The 16,439-nt window shown below is 41.6% G+C and overlaps 1 protein-coding gene across 1 annotated transcript in view; it reads left to right on the top strand.

Annotated features, from left to right (window-relative positions):
* LOC110573273 (signal transducer and activator of transcription 5B) overlaps nt 1-16,439 on the top strand; it is an 871,639-nt gene that overhangs the window by 110,985 nt on the left and 744,215 nt on the right. The gene's annotated exons all lie outside the window — the stretch shown is intronic.

The following is a 16,439-nucleotide window of genomic DNA, read 5'->3' on the forward strand; positions in this document are numbered from 1 at the left end:
CTGCTTTGTCGAAGATTAGTTGACCATAGAGTTGAGGGTCCATTTCTCGGCTCTCTATTCTGCTCCATTGATCTATGTGTCTGTTTTTGTGCCAGTACCATACTGTCTTCATGATGACAGCTTTGTAATAGAGCTTGAACTTCGGAATTGTGATGCCACCAGCTTTGCATTCCTCTAGCTATTCGGGGTCTTTTCTGGTTCTGTACAAATTTTAAGATTATTTGTTCCATTTCTTTGGAATAAGTTGATGGTATTTTGATAGGGATTGCATTAAATGTGTAGATTGCTCTTGGTAGCATTGACATCTTCACAATATTTGTTCTTCCAATCCATGAGCATGGAACATTTTTCCATTTCTTTGTGTCTTCCTCAATTTCTTTCATGAGCATTTTATAGTTTTCTGAGTACAGATCCTTTGCCTCTTTGGTTAGATTTATTCCTAGGTATCTTATGGTTTTGGGTGCAATTGTAAATGGGATCAACTCCTTAATTTCTCTTTCTTCTGTCTTGTTGTTGGTGTATAGGAATGCCACTGATTTCTGTGCATCGATTTTATATCCTGCCACTTTACTGAATTCCTATATGAGTTCTAGCAGTCTTTTGGGTTTTCCACATAAAGTATCATATCATCTGCAGAGTGAGAGTTTGACTTCTTCTTTGCTAATTCGGATGCCTTTTATTTCTTTTTGTTATCTGATGGCTGTGGCTAGGACTTCTAATACTATATTGAATGGCAGTGGTGATAGTGGACATCCCTGCCATGTTCCTGACCTTAGGGGGAAAGCTCTCAGTTTTTCCCCATTGAGAATGATATTCCCTGTGGGTTTTTCATAGATGGCATTTATGATATTGAGGTATGTACCCTCTATGCCTATACTCTGAAGAGTTTTGATCAAGAACGGATGCTGTACTTTGTCAAATGCTTTTTCTGCATCTATTGAGAGGATCATATGGTTCTTGTTATTTCTTTTAATAATGTGGTGTATCACATTGATTGATTTGCATATGTTGAACCAACCTTGCAGCCCAGGGATAAATCCCAGTTGGTCGTGGTGAATAATCCTTTTAATGTACTGTTGCATCCTATTGGCTAGTATTTTGGTGAGAATTTTTGCATCCATGTTCATCAAGGATATTGGTCTGTAATTCTCCTCTTTGATGGGGCCTATGCCTGGTTTTGGGATCAAGGTAATGGTGGCCTCATAAAATGAGTTTGGAAGTTTTCCTTCCATTTCTAATTTTTGGAACAGTTTCAGAAGAATAGGTATTAGTTCTTCTTGAAGTGTTTGGTAGAATTCCCCTGGGAAGCCATCTGGCCCTGGGCTTTTGTTTGTTGGGAGATTTTTGATGACTGCTTCAATTTCCTTAGTGGTTATAGGTCTGTTGAGGTTTTCTCTTTCTTCCTGGTTCAGTTTTGGTAGTTGATACATCTCTAGGAATGCATCCATTTCTTCCAGATTATCTAATTTGTTGGCATAGAGTTGCTCATAATATGTTCTTATAATTGTTTGTATTTCTTTGGTGTTGATTGTGATCTCTCCTCTTTCATTCATGATTTTATTTATTTGGGTCATTTCTCTTTTCTTTTGATAAGTCTGGCCAGGGGTTTATCAATCTTGTTAATTCTTTCAAAGAACCAGCTCCTAGTTTTGTTGATCTGTTCTACTGTTCTTTTGGTTTCTATTTCATTGATTTCTGCTCTGATCTTTATTATTTCTCTTCTCCTGCTGGGTTTAGGCTTTATTTGCTGTTCTTTCTCCAGCTCCTTTAGGTGTAGGGTTAGGTTGTGTATTTGAGACCTTTCTTGTTTCTTGGGAAAGGCTTGTATTGCTATATACTTTCCTCTTAGGACTGCCTTTGCTGCATCCCAAAGATTTTGAACAGTTGTGTTTTCATTTTCATTGGTTTCCATGAATTTTTTAAATTCTTCTTTAATTTCCTGGTTGACCCATTCATTCTTTAGCAGGATGCTCTTTAGCCTCCATGTATTTGAGTTGTTTCTGACTTTCCTCTTGTGATTGCGTTCTAGTTTCAAAACACTGTGGTCTGAAAATATGCAGGGAATGATCGCAATCTTTTGGTACTGGCTGAGACCTGATTTGTGACCGAGGATGTGATCTATTCTGGAGAATGTTCCATGGGCACTAGAGAAGAATGTGTATTCTGTTGCTTTGGGATGGAAAGTTCTGAATATATATTTGAAGTCCATTTGGTCCAGTGTGTCATTTAAAGTCTTTATTTCCTTGTTGATCTTTTGCTTAGATGATGTGTCCATTTCAGTGAGGGGGGTGTTAAAGTCCCCCACTATTATTGTATTGTTGTTGATGTGTTTCTTTGCTTTTGTTATTAATTGCCTTATATAATTGGCTGCTCCCATGTTAGGGGCATAGATATTTACAATTGTTAGATCTTCTTGTTGGATAGACCCTTTAAGTAAGATATAGTGTCCTTCCTCATCTCTTATTACAGTCTTTGGTTTAAAATCTGATTTGTCTGATATAAGGATTGCCACCCCAGCTTTCTTTTGGTCTTGTTTTTTAATCCAATCTGATAGCCTGACTATCCTAATAATTGGTTAATTTTCCACCTCTAAAATGTCTTCCTTTCACATTTCTTTGTTGTGTTTATAATTTGTTTTCTACCCATTATGGTCATTTGAATTGTTTTCTTTGCAAGTAAGGCATTTCCAAGTTGATCACCTAAAACTTGGCTCATTTCGCATATCTTTTTGTGACCTAGATTACATGTAGTGTGTCCTTCATAAGCTCTTACATTTAGAGGGCATATTACATTTTATAAAATTCTTTCACATCTATTCCCACACCACTCAGATAAGAGGCCACATTTTAAGACATTGGGCTAAGATTACAGACCCCATCCAGGGCTGCCTTAGAGTGTAAGTAAGTGGCCCTCTAAAGAGCAACACTCTGACTTTGTTTGCAAAAACTCTGGACTATTTATCATAAAATCACTATCATCAAATATTTTTCCAGCTCCAGCTAGATTCAGGGCATTGCCAAGGAGTTTCTGAAAAAGTAGATTATCAGAGGAAACCCACTTCCTGAAGTCATGGGACTATTGTTTAAGACAAACCCCTTTATGTGGGCAAACCGGTGAGATCAACAAAAATGCTTCTTTTATTTTTCTTCCATCTTTCAAACTGGGAAAACAACCAACCCTCTGTAAAGGGAAAGAGAAATCCAAGATTAGGGCAAAATAATCAGAAATCAGTAGTTTGTTCCAGGGAGCAGGATTTGGGTGGGATGGGATACTGAGGGACCCGGGCTTTCCATTTTTTGTTCATACATTGTTTTCCCCCCAAGCATGAGATATTTTTATCATAAAAGAAAAATGAAGATTGTAATGTTTCCTTCTGAACCAAAGGGGGAAACCCTGCAACAATAAGGAGAGAGAGCAAGAGATTTTAATTCCTTTCAATCTGAATAAAGAGACTACAACTACCAAAAGGAGTCTGATATGAAGTAAACTCCTCAGTATGATGCTGCTATTTTTTTTTTTACATAATGCATTCATATGCACCCCTCACCCAACTAATGAGCTGTCAACATGTTCGTATCTGACAAGGAAAATCCGGGCTTATAAAAAGGGTCTCTTCTCCTTAGTTCATGTTGAGACCCAGGAATGAAATAAGATCTGAGCCCTGCCTCTGCAGTGTAGCACAAAGAATGTGAGGTTATCCTAGAAAGACTCTTACCTGGTATCTGTCTTTTCAGACAAGGGGGAATAATCAAATTGGGAAAAATGACTAAACATTGATAAAGACAACTAGATTTTACAAGCACCTAGATTCTCTAGGTACATTCACGTCACTGTGTGCTATGCACATACTGGCCCAGAGCACCAAAAAACTGGAAGTAAAACACACATTGATATTTGAGGAATCTTAAAGAACAAGTAATGCTAAATGTGTTGAGACAAGCAAATGCCATTCTATTTTCAAATTTCTGTAGACCATACATATGTAAGTTTGATCTTGCCTCAAAAAAAAAAAAATATCCTTTGTGAACCCCTAGAGAAAGAGAGAACACAGGACCACTTAAACCAAGTCATGTCAAAGAATTTAATTTTCTTTTTTTGCTAGATTAGTTGGTCAATGAAATTCAGTAGAACATGAACCTGGATATCAACAGGATAATTGAAAAGGACTCTAAACTTATGAGAAGAGTGCAGAAGCATGGACTGAATGGCAAATGCCAAGATACGCTCATTTCCAATGACAGCATCTCACTTCATACAATAATAATAAACACTTGACCCCAAATTCAAGCTTAGATTCTGGATAAGAGATGTACTAGAGGGGCAGTTAAGCAGACCACTTGGGGCAGATCCACTGGGTAGTATTTTTTGCAGATACTCAAAGCATGTGGAAGTTTCTAAGGAGGAAGCACTATGGTTAACTCAGACTTAAATTAAAGAGCCATATATCTGAAGTTGATATTAAAGATGAACCTGAAGAGCTCTCTCTTCCTTGCAATGGCAGTAAGGACATCAGTATTAATGGGATAGGAATATGAACCTAGCAACAGGTATGCCAAGGCAGGAGCAGGGGACATCAATAAAGGGACCAAGAAACCACTTGAGGAGTGACAGAAGTGGCCCCTACAGGAGGACAGATGCACCCTCACCTCACTTAGTCACTCACATCCCAGAAAATTTCCTAGTGGGGGCTGAGATAGCTAACTTAGAGAATAGTATTTAATTACATCATCAGGCAGACATTATCCAAGGGGAAAATGGACTGTACTCAAAAGAGTAAGATGATTTCTCCATATACTGGGCTGGTTAGAAAATAACTAGATCTTGACTTAGGTTCTGATCATGCCCTTTTTAAAGGAATATTGAATAATTTAAAAGTGTCTTGAGGAGAGCAACTATCCTGGGGATGGAACTGGAATTCAAATCACATCATGAAGAATGGAGGTATCTATGGGGCGCCTGGGTGGCTCAGTCGGTAAAGCGTCTGCCTTTGGCTCAGGTCATGATCTCAGGGTCCTGGGATCGAGCCCCACGTCGGGCTCCCTGCTCAGTGGCGAGCTTGCTTCTCCCTCTCCCTCTGCCTGCTGCTCTCCCTGCTTGCGCTCTCTCTCTCTTACAAATAAATAAAATCTTTAAAAAAAAGAAGAAGAAGAAAATAATGGCGGTATCTGGTTATAATTATCTCAGAGAAAAGATATTTGGGAGAAAGGAATGCCCCAGTGTGTCTGAATATGGAAATATCTATCTGCAGAAGACATAGCTTCTGTTGGCATTATGGAATCAAGGAACAAGAACAATCATGGGAACTATGAATATTAATTTAGGCAAAAATAAGTGAAAACTCACTCCTGGAGCTGCCCAGAGAAGCAGTGTTTCCTTGGGAAGTGGAGCATCGCATTCTCTGAAGATGGTCAAACATAGACTCAAATAAAAGTTAATAGGGATGTCACGGAATGATTGTATAAATAAATGGATAATTTGGCCAACTGATTGGCAAGATTACTTAAGCTATTAAGATTTGATGAAGTCCATGATCATTTAGGCATCATTGCCCTGAATTTTGACCAAGGCACTTTTCAGAGTAGAAAACCTACTTCTCACAGTGGCTTTGCCACTAACAATGTCATTCTTCCTTTTCCTTCTTCAAAAACTTTAGTTGCTTTGAAGTTCACACCATCAGATTTACTGCCATTATCCTTCCTTTTGGATAATTTCTCTCTTTTGTTTCACAAGTCTATAGATCTAGAAGGAGTGTACTTTGGAGCTATACTTAAGGGGTCACACCCAAGGAGATTCATCCACTTGGGCCTAATTTCAGTGATGAGATTCTGGACTTTGAGCTTATGGTGTAGTAAGATGAGAGGTGGGAGGACTTTAGTAGTGAGTAAGTATATTTATTATGTGGATCACTGGGGGCTAAAAAGCAGAGTGTAGTAGGCAGCCTTTAAGATGACTACCAATTATCCCACCTCCTAGTATTCATGTCTTTGTGCAATGCCTTTCACTTGAGTGTGGGCTGGATTTACTGACTTGCCTCTAGTGAAGAGAGTACAATGAATGTGGTGGGATGTCATCTCCAAGATTAGGCTGTAAAGGAACTGTGACTTTCATATCAGGTGCCCATTCTCTCCCTTTTGGAACCCTTGCTCTGGGAGAATCCAGCTGCTAGGCCATGAGGACTATCAGCTAATGTATGGAGAAGCCCATGTGGCAAGGAAATGATATATCTGGCCAAAAGCTGGTGAGAACCTATAGCCTGCCAAAGCCACATGAGTGAGCTTGAAAGTGAATCCTTCCCTAACCAAGTCATGAAATGACTGAAGCCCCAGCCAACATCTCAACAACTACCTCATAAAAGAACCTGAACTAGACATACCTAGCTAAGCCACACCTAGATTTCTAAACCACAGAAACAGTGAGATAATAAATGTTTGTTGTTCTGGTCCACTAACTTTTGGGGTCATTTGTTATGCAGCAATAACTACTATAATGAAACAGATCGTGTATCAAAATGCAATAAAACACATTTATTCTTAATTCTTAATAATAAGTTATATTAATTATTGATATAAATCTTAATTCTTGATTTTAAAAATGTCATTCTTAAAAGCAATAGCTAAGGAAAAAAGAAAATTGGGTAATTTTACATTGTATATGTAAATTCTTAAATTTCCAAACCCTACTGCTAATATTAAATGCTTTGTAAATATTAGTCATTGTTTATGTGTTTATATAAATAGTACCTGGGAGGGTTGTATCTGAGAAGCGAAGAAGGTAAATGTTTCAGAGCTGGAGACGTGTACAAAAGGGACTTCAACTTTATCAATAATGTTTTACTTCAATTATGTTTTTTAAAGATCCAAAGTAGATACAAGAAAATGCCCATTCTGAGTGGTGGGTGTTTGTAATATTTTTCTCAAAACTTCCCTGTATTTTGCTCCGCCATTTGGGACCTAAGTGTAAATAAAGATTTATTTGTAAGCATGTTCAGGCTTGGCAGAACATTGTTTATAATAGGAGGTTCAGATGTTTTATGGACAAGTCCTAGCAAACCTGAAAGGAGCCAATAAATGCTCTGTTATTTAAACTGTTGCCAAGTATGGAAGAGGTACATGGTTTCCCAGTACACCTTTTACACTTGCCATGTTTAAAATGTTCAGTTTGCATGTTGGCAGGTAGCCAGTATAACAGAGAAATCCACAATTGGTAATGTAAAAAAAAAAAATTAACATACATAGAGATGGATTTTTACTATTGCAAAATGAAATTTGAAATTCCAGCTATGTCAAGAATTTTGGTATTAGTAAACAAATTATTTGAGGAGATATAATTCCCTAAATTTATAAAGTAAGAAAGTGTTGACAGTTCTGTCCAGGACTGAGGTAAGAGGCATCACACTTTCCAGAGCCTCATTCTTCCTCAGGCATGACTGAAATCTCCATGGAAGATGTGGAGAGGGAATTTAAATGGGGTATCCATCAAAATGTCATTTCTAGAAGACATTCCATCTATGGTAATTCTTTTGCAATGTCAAGGTCCCTCTTTTCTTCCTGTTTTTAATTTTCTTTTCGGACTTCAGTTGCAAATAATTGAGTTAATTATATTCCTTATGGCACATTACCACTTCTTGTCCTTGCAAGATCTATGTCCTATATTTTTCTTTATGTACTTATATACCAACTAATTTAATTCCTATTCTCCTTATGCCCCATCATCTTCCTATAGGCAACTATTTTATTTTCTTTAAGGTGTATTCTCTAGCAAACAGCCTTTAGACTTCATCTTCACTGTCAGCTCTCCTTGATATCTAACCTGCTGGCCCACACTACAGATTTGGACATATCAGCCTCCAAAACCACACAAGAAAATTCCTTTTATTACATCTCTTTATATATATCCTATTGGTTCTCTCTGGAGAACCAGACCAAAACAATACCTCATGGAAAGAATCACCTCTTGCTGTCCACCCACTCTCCTAGTGATGGACACAGATTTTCTTTAAAACCTATATTATCACAGAAACATGAGCATCCTCAAATGTGTCCCCTTATGGACCCATGTAAGAATGTTCTGAGTTTCAGACCTAAATCTTTTCACAGACCCAGAGCCTTTGATTAAAGGGGAGGCCAGATCCCCTTGAGGAAGGATTCTGCATAATTGCTACAAATACACTCTGCAAACCTCCCTCTAATCTTTCCCCAAAAGAAAACCAGTCCAACCATCTCCTAAATGTTTAGATTTGATAATTACATAGTAGGAACATTCAGTCAGATGTTTCCTTAGATTAGTTATTTTTAAAACTGCCTCTTAAAATGTCAAAAACATAAGCAAACAACAGACAAAAATTTCTAATTTTACATTTTATTTAAATGGTCCATTAAGTGAACTGATCATTAAAACCAGTGTTAAGGGGTGCCTAGGTGGTGCAGTCAGTTGGGTGTCCCAACTCGTGGTTTCGGCTCAGATTGTGATCTCAGGGTTGTGGGATCTGGCTCTGCACTCAGCACAGAGTCTGCTTAGGACTCCCTCTCCCTCTGCCCCTGCCTGCTAGCTCTTTCTCTCTCTCTCTCTCTGGAATAAATATATCTTAAAAAAAAAAAAAAAAAACAGTGTTAAGTTAATCAACCCTTAGCTATTCTCAATGGCCAAAAACCTTAGTTTATTTTAGTCTGAGGCTTCCCTAGACCATTTCTGTCTTTGGCTTCCCAAGTCCGTTCACTGTGGGGAAATGGAGCCCACTCAACTCAAAAGAGCTTTTGGTGATATAAAGATTGGAAGCCAAGGGGTTGTTTCTCATTTCTCCCTTCCAATTTGAGCATCTATAATTGAGGACACCAGCCACCCTTGCAGACCAGGGCGGACCCACTAACTTAGAGGGCCCAAGGTCATCATGTTCAAATGTGATCTGAAGGAAATCTATGTAGGGGTGTATTGAAAGGAATGAAAGCATTCTGAGAGTTTTGTTCATTATGCTAACCACTCACATTTTTATTAGCAGTTGGCATCAAAGGAGTCTTTTTAAAGACTGGGCAACATCAAAAGAAAGAAAAACTGGAGAGAAGGCTTTGCTGAGGTGAAATTAATTGACAACATGAGGAAATGCAAGGTGTAGTGTGGACCATGCTTGCAGAAAGGTTCTCCTTGATGAAGAAAGATCTCTTAGAGGCTGGACAAATCCCCTCATCAGCACCTGGAGAGAACGTGGGGCTGGACTCAGAATGAAGTTAGCACACAGATAGCATTTGCACTCAGCCAGAAGAGGTCCCCACAGGGTGGCAATGCACTTGCAGATAGTGGCAGACCTCAGAGGAGGTGTGAAGGGTGCTGCATCAGTGAAGTGTTTCCTTACAGAAGCTGGACTCGTGACTGGGTGTCAGGAAGTTGGCGAGCAGGTGCTGGTCTTGCAGAGACTTGGGGCAGTTGGTTGAAAGCAACTGCAGCCACTGCTAGATGATTTGCCTAAACCTGTCACACAGCAAGCTGATTGGCAGGAAGGGGATTCGCGGCCACCTTGGTTGCAGGAAGTGGATCCATCACAAGGTGGTTGGCCAGAAAGCACTGTGCCACAGGAAACTCGTTTGCAAGGGTTCTTTACAAAACATGGGAGCTGGCAGTTAGCCACTGGCTGGCAGATGAAGGATATGGAAGGTGCTGGTTGGCAGTGAAGTGGCTGGCAAGGGCAGGACACACAGCATGTAGGATTGCAAGAACTGAACACAGAAGTTGATGGCTGACAGGGAACCAATTGGCAAGTCTTGAATATGTAGCAGATGGGTTGGTAATAAGTTGATTTGCAGAGCTGATCTTCACCATTAATGGGCTGACATGGACCTGGTTGGCGGCAAGTTGGCTGGCATGGACTAGCTGCACAGATGGTTCGTGGGCAAGAATTTTCGATACAGGAAGTTACCTCAGAGCAGGATGGCTGGCAGGACCTAGTGTCACAGCAGATCGATTGGCCACTAGCTGCCTGACATGATCCGGATACAAAGACAGGTTCTTGGCAGGAGCTTTGCTGGTCGAGGCTGGATTCACAGCAATTTGCCTGACAACTGGTAGATTCCGAGCAGGAGGGTTGGCATGAGCTAACCGGACAAGCAGACTGACCAGTGCCAGATTCATAGCATGCTGTGCAGGAGCAAGTGGGTTGGCAGACAAAACCAACGCAAGAAGTTGCTGGAAGGCAGGTAGGTTGGCAAGAAGCAGGTTCACAGCCAGTTGGGGCACTGTTGGATGGCTGACGGTTTTCTTGGCATGTGACCAATTGCCACGTTCTGCTCCGGCAGGAACTAGGCAAACAGATACCATTTTGGAAGCCACCACCATTTGAACACATGAAAGTGGGCACAGCTGGAATGGCCATGATGGTTCTGGGACAACAGCTGTCCCCTATGGCACTGCTGTTAACCTTGCTAGGAAGTTGCAAACTCAGTATACCTGAGTGTGAAAGACATCTACTATATGGGGGCTTTTATAGTCCTTCACTAGGGGTGTTGGTACAACTTAGAGCATCTTTCCTTGTTATTGTTTCTACTCATTTGCCTACAAACATCTGATTAGCAGGCTTCAGGAGCCTGGATAGATATTGTCCCCACTTTAAAAACTTGTCTGTTGAGTTGAGAGTTTTCTTTGCAGAGTTTGGATTCCTTGATGCTGTTCCTGCTCTGGGATGACCTGTCTCTTTTACAGGTTGTTCTCCAGCCTCCCTGAAGCAGGGCTTTCCCTGAACTAACCTCTCATCAGGAGGCCTCATCCCAGCCAAAGCAACCTGCTCTTCCTCCAGGAATGCCGTTCTGCACCATTTAAACAATCAGGAAATGAAGCCTTGACCTAGTTGAAAGAGGGTGATGTCTGAGATGGCAAACAGAAAATCAGGCAGTGCATCCCAAAGACACTTCAATGTCTCCACTTCTTTCTAGAACCTTCCCATTTGGTTCTGAAACTCAGTTTTATTAGTACCACTAATAATAGCAGTAGTAGTAGTAGGAATGGCTTCCATTCCATTTATAGCATACTTACTATACACCAAGTCCTTGACTGTATTTTTCATTGAATCTTGCGATGACCCTAGGTAGTAGGTTTAATACTCACTACTATAGCAAAACTAACTCAGAGGGTTTAAATCCTGAATTCCCAAAATTATGCAAGTAATAAAAGTTTGAAATAAGATCCAAACCTAGTTTGGGCTGACCCCAAACCTCTGATCTTAATTATGTTAGACCTCCTGACTTTGGAGTGGAAGAGAAAGACTGTAATATAGTGATTGAAGACTGACATTTGTATAGCAGTGCACTGACTCATGGGCAGGTGGCCCAGGCCCCATGCTGGGGACCATTCATCCACTCCAGTGACTAGATTAAACTGATATGAGTACTTACCTCTACTTATCCATACACCCAAAGATAATCTTTTAATTTGGAAATTTTAATAACTGCAAGATATTTTGCCGAGAATTAAATCATATTACGGAGTTCACAACATATAAATTCTATAAATATAAAACTACATCCAAAAGTGATATAAGGACATCACTGCAAAGTAATTTTTGTGTTAAATCACCCTCTTCAAAGAGGGACTTAGGAGGCGTTGGTTGTCCTAATTCTTCCCCTCTTTCTCCGGGCTCATCCTAGCTCTGTATCATCAGACCACTTCAGCATCCCACACTGGTCCATGTCTGACCTGGTTTACACCAGAGATTCACAACAGAATAGAAAGATCATGACCTTGGGATCCCAATGGGGCTAGTGTTATTTTCTGGCTCTGCTGCTAACTCACTCTGTGGGACATGTCAGCTCATTACCCAAGTATTCAAAGTACTAAGAGTTTATCTATTAACCACATTGCTATTGCTCAGGTTATTTTTATTTTTATTAGCTGCCTCACAATTACTGAAAATGCTGGAAATTCTGGAAGGTACTTTTCAAAGTACCAGCTAAAGAATACCTTCTCCTTGGCACCCTCCTCCTCACCCTCATTTTAAAAGGAAGAGAAATTTTTCTGATCAGAATGATGCCTGGGAAATCCTCAGCCTTGTCATTAAAATACCTTTATTCTACCTTTGCTTTTTGTGTTATAGCACCGATCACTCCTTTTGCCATCCAACTCATCACTAATCATTTTGGCACCTTGCAAACTGCAAGGATCACTGCACTCTGTTTTATTCCTGTCTACATCCCAGAGCTCTCATCTTTCAGAATAAATACTTTTGGTCTTACCAAATAGGTCAGTCATAATGGGAACATGAATATATTTGAGAAACCATGTCAACTTCAACCTGAAAAAGGTGTCAATGTCCTATACTCATACATACCACTTTTATTGTTTTAAAACAATCAATTTTTACATCCATTTTTCTCCAATTCTGTTCTTGCCTTTCTTCCTCCTAAAGAAACTTCTCAAGTTGTTGGTAAAGGGTACAAACTCTCAGCTATAAGATGAGTATGGTCTGAGGATCTAATATATAACATAGTCACTCTAGTTAATAATACTGTATTGCATAACTGAAACTTGCTAAGAGAGCTTAAATGTTCTCACACTCCTCTCTCCCAAAAATATGAGGTGATGGATGTGTTAATTAATTAGATGGGAGGAATCTTTTCATGGGGCATATGTATATCAAATCATCACAGTGTGCACTTCAAATATCTTACAATTTTGTCAATTATACCTCAATAAAGATGAAAAAAATGTCTCAATAGGGACATCTTTCATTTTGCTGTGGTTCAAGGCACTAAAGATACCTGGTATATCACCAAGGGCTGTTGTGATCACATCAAGAAACATGATGATGCATAAAAAAACACAAACTTTGGACAGAACCGTATGTTCTGTATGTTACATGTATTTACATGGTATGTTACTTTTGTATGTTTCTTACTCCCTGTGGCTATCCTGAATTCCGTGTTTAGCATTCCCTTGTGAATATATATAAGGTATATATTTGTGTGTATGTGTGTGCATATGTGCACATATATGTATACTCATACATACATGTATGCATGTGTGGGAGGTGTTGTTTTTGAGCTTTATAAACATATATGTGGTCTTGAGGCTTGTTTCTATCAGCTCTACTCTGGTCAGGTTCACCCCTGTTTTGCATATGGCCATTGTCCAGTTGTTGGGTTTTGAGGGGGTTGCTTTTTTTAAGATTTTATTTATTTATTTGTCAGAGGAAGAGAGAGCACAAGCAGGGGGAGCAGCAGGCAGTGGGAGAAGCTGGTTCCCTGCTGGAGCCCAACGTGGGATAGATCCCAGGACCCTGGGATCATAACCTGAGCCAAAGTCAGATGCTTAACTGAGACACCCAGGTGTCCCTGTCCAGTTGTTTTCACTGCAGCATAGTATTTATTGTGTGAATATACCACAATTTTCTTGTCTCTGTTTATGGGCCCTTGGATTGTTTGTCACTCATATTCATCTTATAAAATAGAGGGAAAGAAATCTTACCTCAAAGAATTGCTATAGTTTATATGAATCACTGGGACTGTGCTTGGGACAGAGATTTAAAACCCTGGCCAACTCCTCTTGACTCTATAAGGAGATAGAGATAAATCTCAATGGCCTGATGAGACAGTAACCCTGACACCAATGTGCTGGTTAAGTTCCACCTTTGAGTTCCTCCCTCTGCCACTAACCCAGTGGTTCTCAAACAGGGGCGATTTTTGCCCCTCATCCCCAGGGATGTTTGCTACTGTCTGGAGACACTGTTGATCATCACAATCAGGCAATCAGGGGATGCTCCTAGCATTTAGTTGGTAAAGTCCAGGGATTCTGCTTAATATCCTACAATTTAAAGGATGGTCCTCACAACAAAGAATTTTTCAGCTCAAATGTCAATAACACTAAAGTTGAGAAGCCCTGGTCCACCCCCTCTTGTGCTTAGGATAGCCCAAGCTGCACCTTGAGGACTAGGGATAGCCCTTTATGCCATGCACTAAGTGACTACTTTGAAGAGACTCTGTCCTTAGGATTGCAAGGGAGTATGTATGGAGTTTACACAAGGAGTGTGACTTGCAGAGACTAGGAGAACATAAAGTACAAGGCTGTTTGCAGGGGCTGGGTATGTAGAAAGTCTGAGAGCAAGTTGGTTGGCAGATGGCAGATGCAGAAGAACCTAGGTGGCAGCAGAGAGGTTGGCAGGAGGTAGATGGGCAGGAAATGGGCTCACAGCACAAGAAATCCAGGTTATCTTCCTTATTGTAAGTGGGACCTCCCACTTGTTTTTATCCCATTGTGAACCCCAAAACCATTGGCTTGCTCCCCAGTCTCCCTATATCCAAGTCCATGCGCCTTCATTCAGTTCTCCACACCAAGGCCAGAGGGACATTCCAAAACCCAGTGCTTTTCATGTCACTGCCCTGCATATGGCCCCTCAATGCCTTCATGTCAGCCCTGCACCAAACTAAAATGTCTCTGTCTAACATACAAGGCCTGATAGGGCAGGTCACTGTCTACGTAGCTGACCTCAGAGCTCACCTGCCTCCAAGCACACCTCTGCCCAAGCCTCACTAATGAATGGTGTGCTCACAAGCCCCATTCATTTGTATGTTTCCTCTGCCTGGAAAAATGCTTCCTTTCTGGTTTTGGACTGGTTAATTCTTATTTGTGCTGAAAGACTCAGCTTCAGTATCACATTCCCCAAGAATTCTTCCTTATTTCTCCCCATGCCCTGCTGAGTTCAAACTGCCCTATGCTTGCTTCTCTCTCAGTACTTAGCGCAATGCAATGAAGTAACTGTCTCTCTGCCTATCTGTCTCCCCCACCCCCATCCTGATAGTGAGCTCCCTGAGAACAAGGACTGAGACGTTAGTCTTCTCATTCCTACAGCCTAACACAGTTCCTGGCTAACAGCTGTTTAATAAAGCTTGTTGGATAGATGAATGGATAAAGCTGCTCTTGAAGACAAACCAAGTTAGCTGATGAGAGTATGACATTAACAGAGCAATGAGAACAGCATGTCACTTCAACTTAGCCACTTTATTGGACAGTTAAATATCTTTTTCTCATGGAAGAAGTCCCCAAGGAACATGAGTACACCCAGAAAGGGAGCACATGCATGAGGACAGAAAAAACTTAATGCTGGGAAAGGGACTCAAGATGATGTGGTGAAGTCGCTCTTTTCAGCTTGATGGCAGCAGCAGGCAGGAACCCAGAATGATCCCCCTCTAGGTGCCCAGGGCACCTTCATTTGGACCATTAGGAGACTGACATTTCTGGTGAGTTCTTTGAAGTATAAGAAGATGGCAAGTGATGGTGCAGAAAGATTCTAAGTAAATCATTGTGAGCTTTGGGGAGGGTACTTAAGGTTTCTCTCTAGCTGGAGGTTTTCTTTGCAGGAATCAGTGGGCTGAGGCCAGATCAGTGGTCAGCAGGCTTGGTGGCAGTAGGCGGGCTGGCTGCGGCTTTATGGGTGGTTGGGGTGGTGGGTTTGGCTTCACTGGGCTGGCAGGGACTGGCATTTGAGACCTCGGCCTTGCAGGATGTTGAGTCAGTGCAATCCGGTTGGCTAGAAGTAGATTTTTTGCAATCCCGTTTACAGGAGTCAGCACAAGGCAGACGGGAGCAGATGGGACGGTAAGAGAGCGAAGTGACACAGGCCGGGCGGCGCAGGATGGAATAGCATGGGCGGTAGCAGGCAGGGCGATAGGAGATGGATGTCATATACGGCTGCCTGTAAGTGATGGGTCCAGAGCAGATTGGACGACAGATTGGGCGGTAAGAAACCGAACGGGTGCAAACAGCCTTCTGTTTGCAGGAGCTGGGTATGTAGAAAGTCCGAGAGCAAGTTGGTTGGCAGATGGCAGATGCAGAAGACCCCGGGCGGCAGCAGAGTGGTTGGCAGGAGGTAGATGGGCAGGAAACGGGCTCACGGCAGAGGGACCGGCAGCGCTTGACTATGTAGCAGGTAGGTTGCCATGGACTGGGCACATAGATACTTGCTGAACAGGGACTGGGCTCAGAGCAGATGGGTTGGCAGATGCTGGAGATGCAACAAGAAGGCTCTTGACAAGTGCTGGAGACACAAGGTGGCTCACAAGGGCTTGGAACACAGCAGACAGGGTGAAGACAGACAGGCTCACAGACCAGAGCCACATAGGGAGCTGACTGGCAGTTGCTGGGCTCTGAGCAAGATGGCTCACAAGGACTGGGGTCAGAGCAGACAGCCTGGCAGCTATTAGCCACAGAGCAGACAGATGGACAGCAGCTAGGTGTGGGGCAGACCGGCTGACAGCAAGCAGGCTCACAGACTGCTGGTTGGCAGGAACTAGGCACAGTGCAGACAGCTGAACAGCTGGGCTCACAGATGACTGGCTGGCAGCAGCTGGGTTTGCACATGATGAACTGGCAGGGAGTGGGTACACAGAGAACTGGCTGGCAGGAAGGGGCCTCACAGCACACAGGTTGGGCACAGCTGCTCACAGAACAGGAGGGCTCACAGATGG

Source organism: Neomonachus schauinslandi, chromosome 15 (assembly GCF_002201575.2).
Source record: "Neomonachus schauinslandi chromosome 15, ASM220157v2, whole genome shotgun sequence".
Lineage (NCBI taxonomy): Eukaryota > Metazoa > Chordata > Mammalia > Carnivora > Phocidae > Neomonachus > Neomonachus schauinslandi.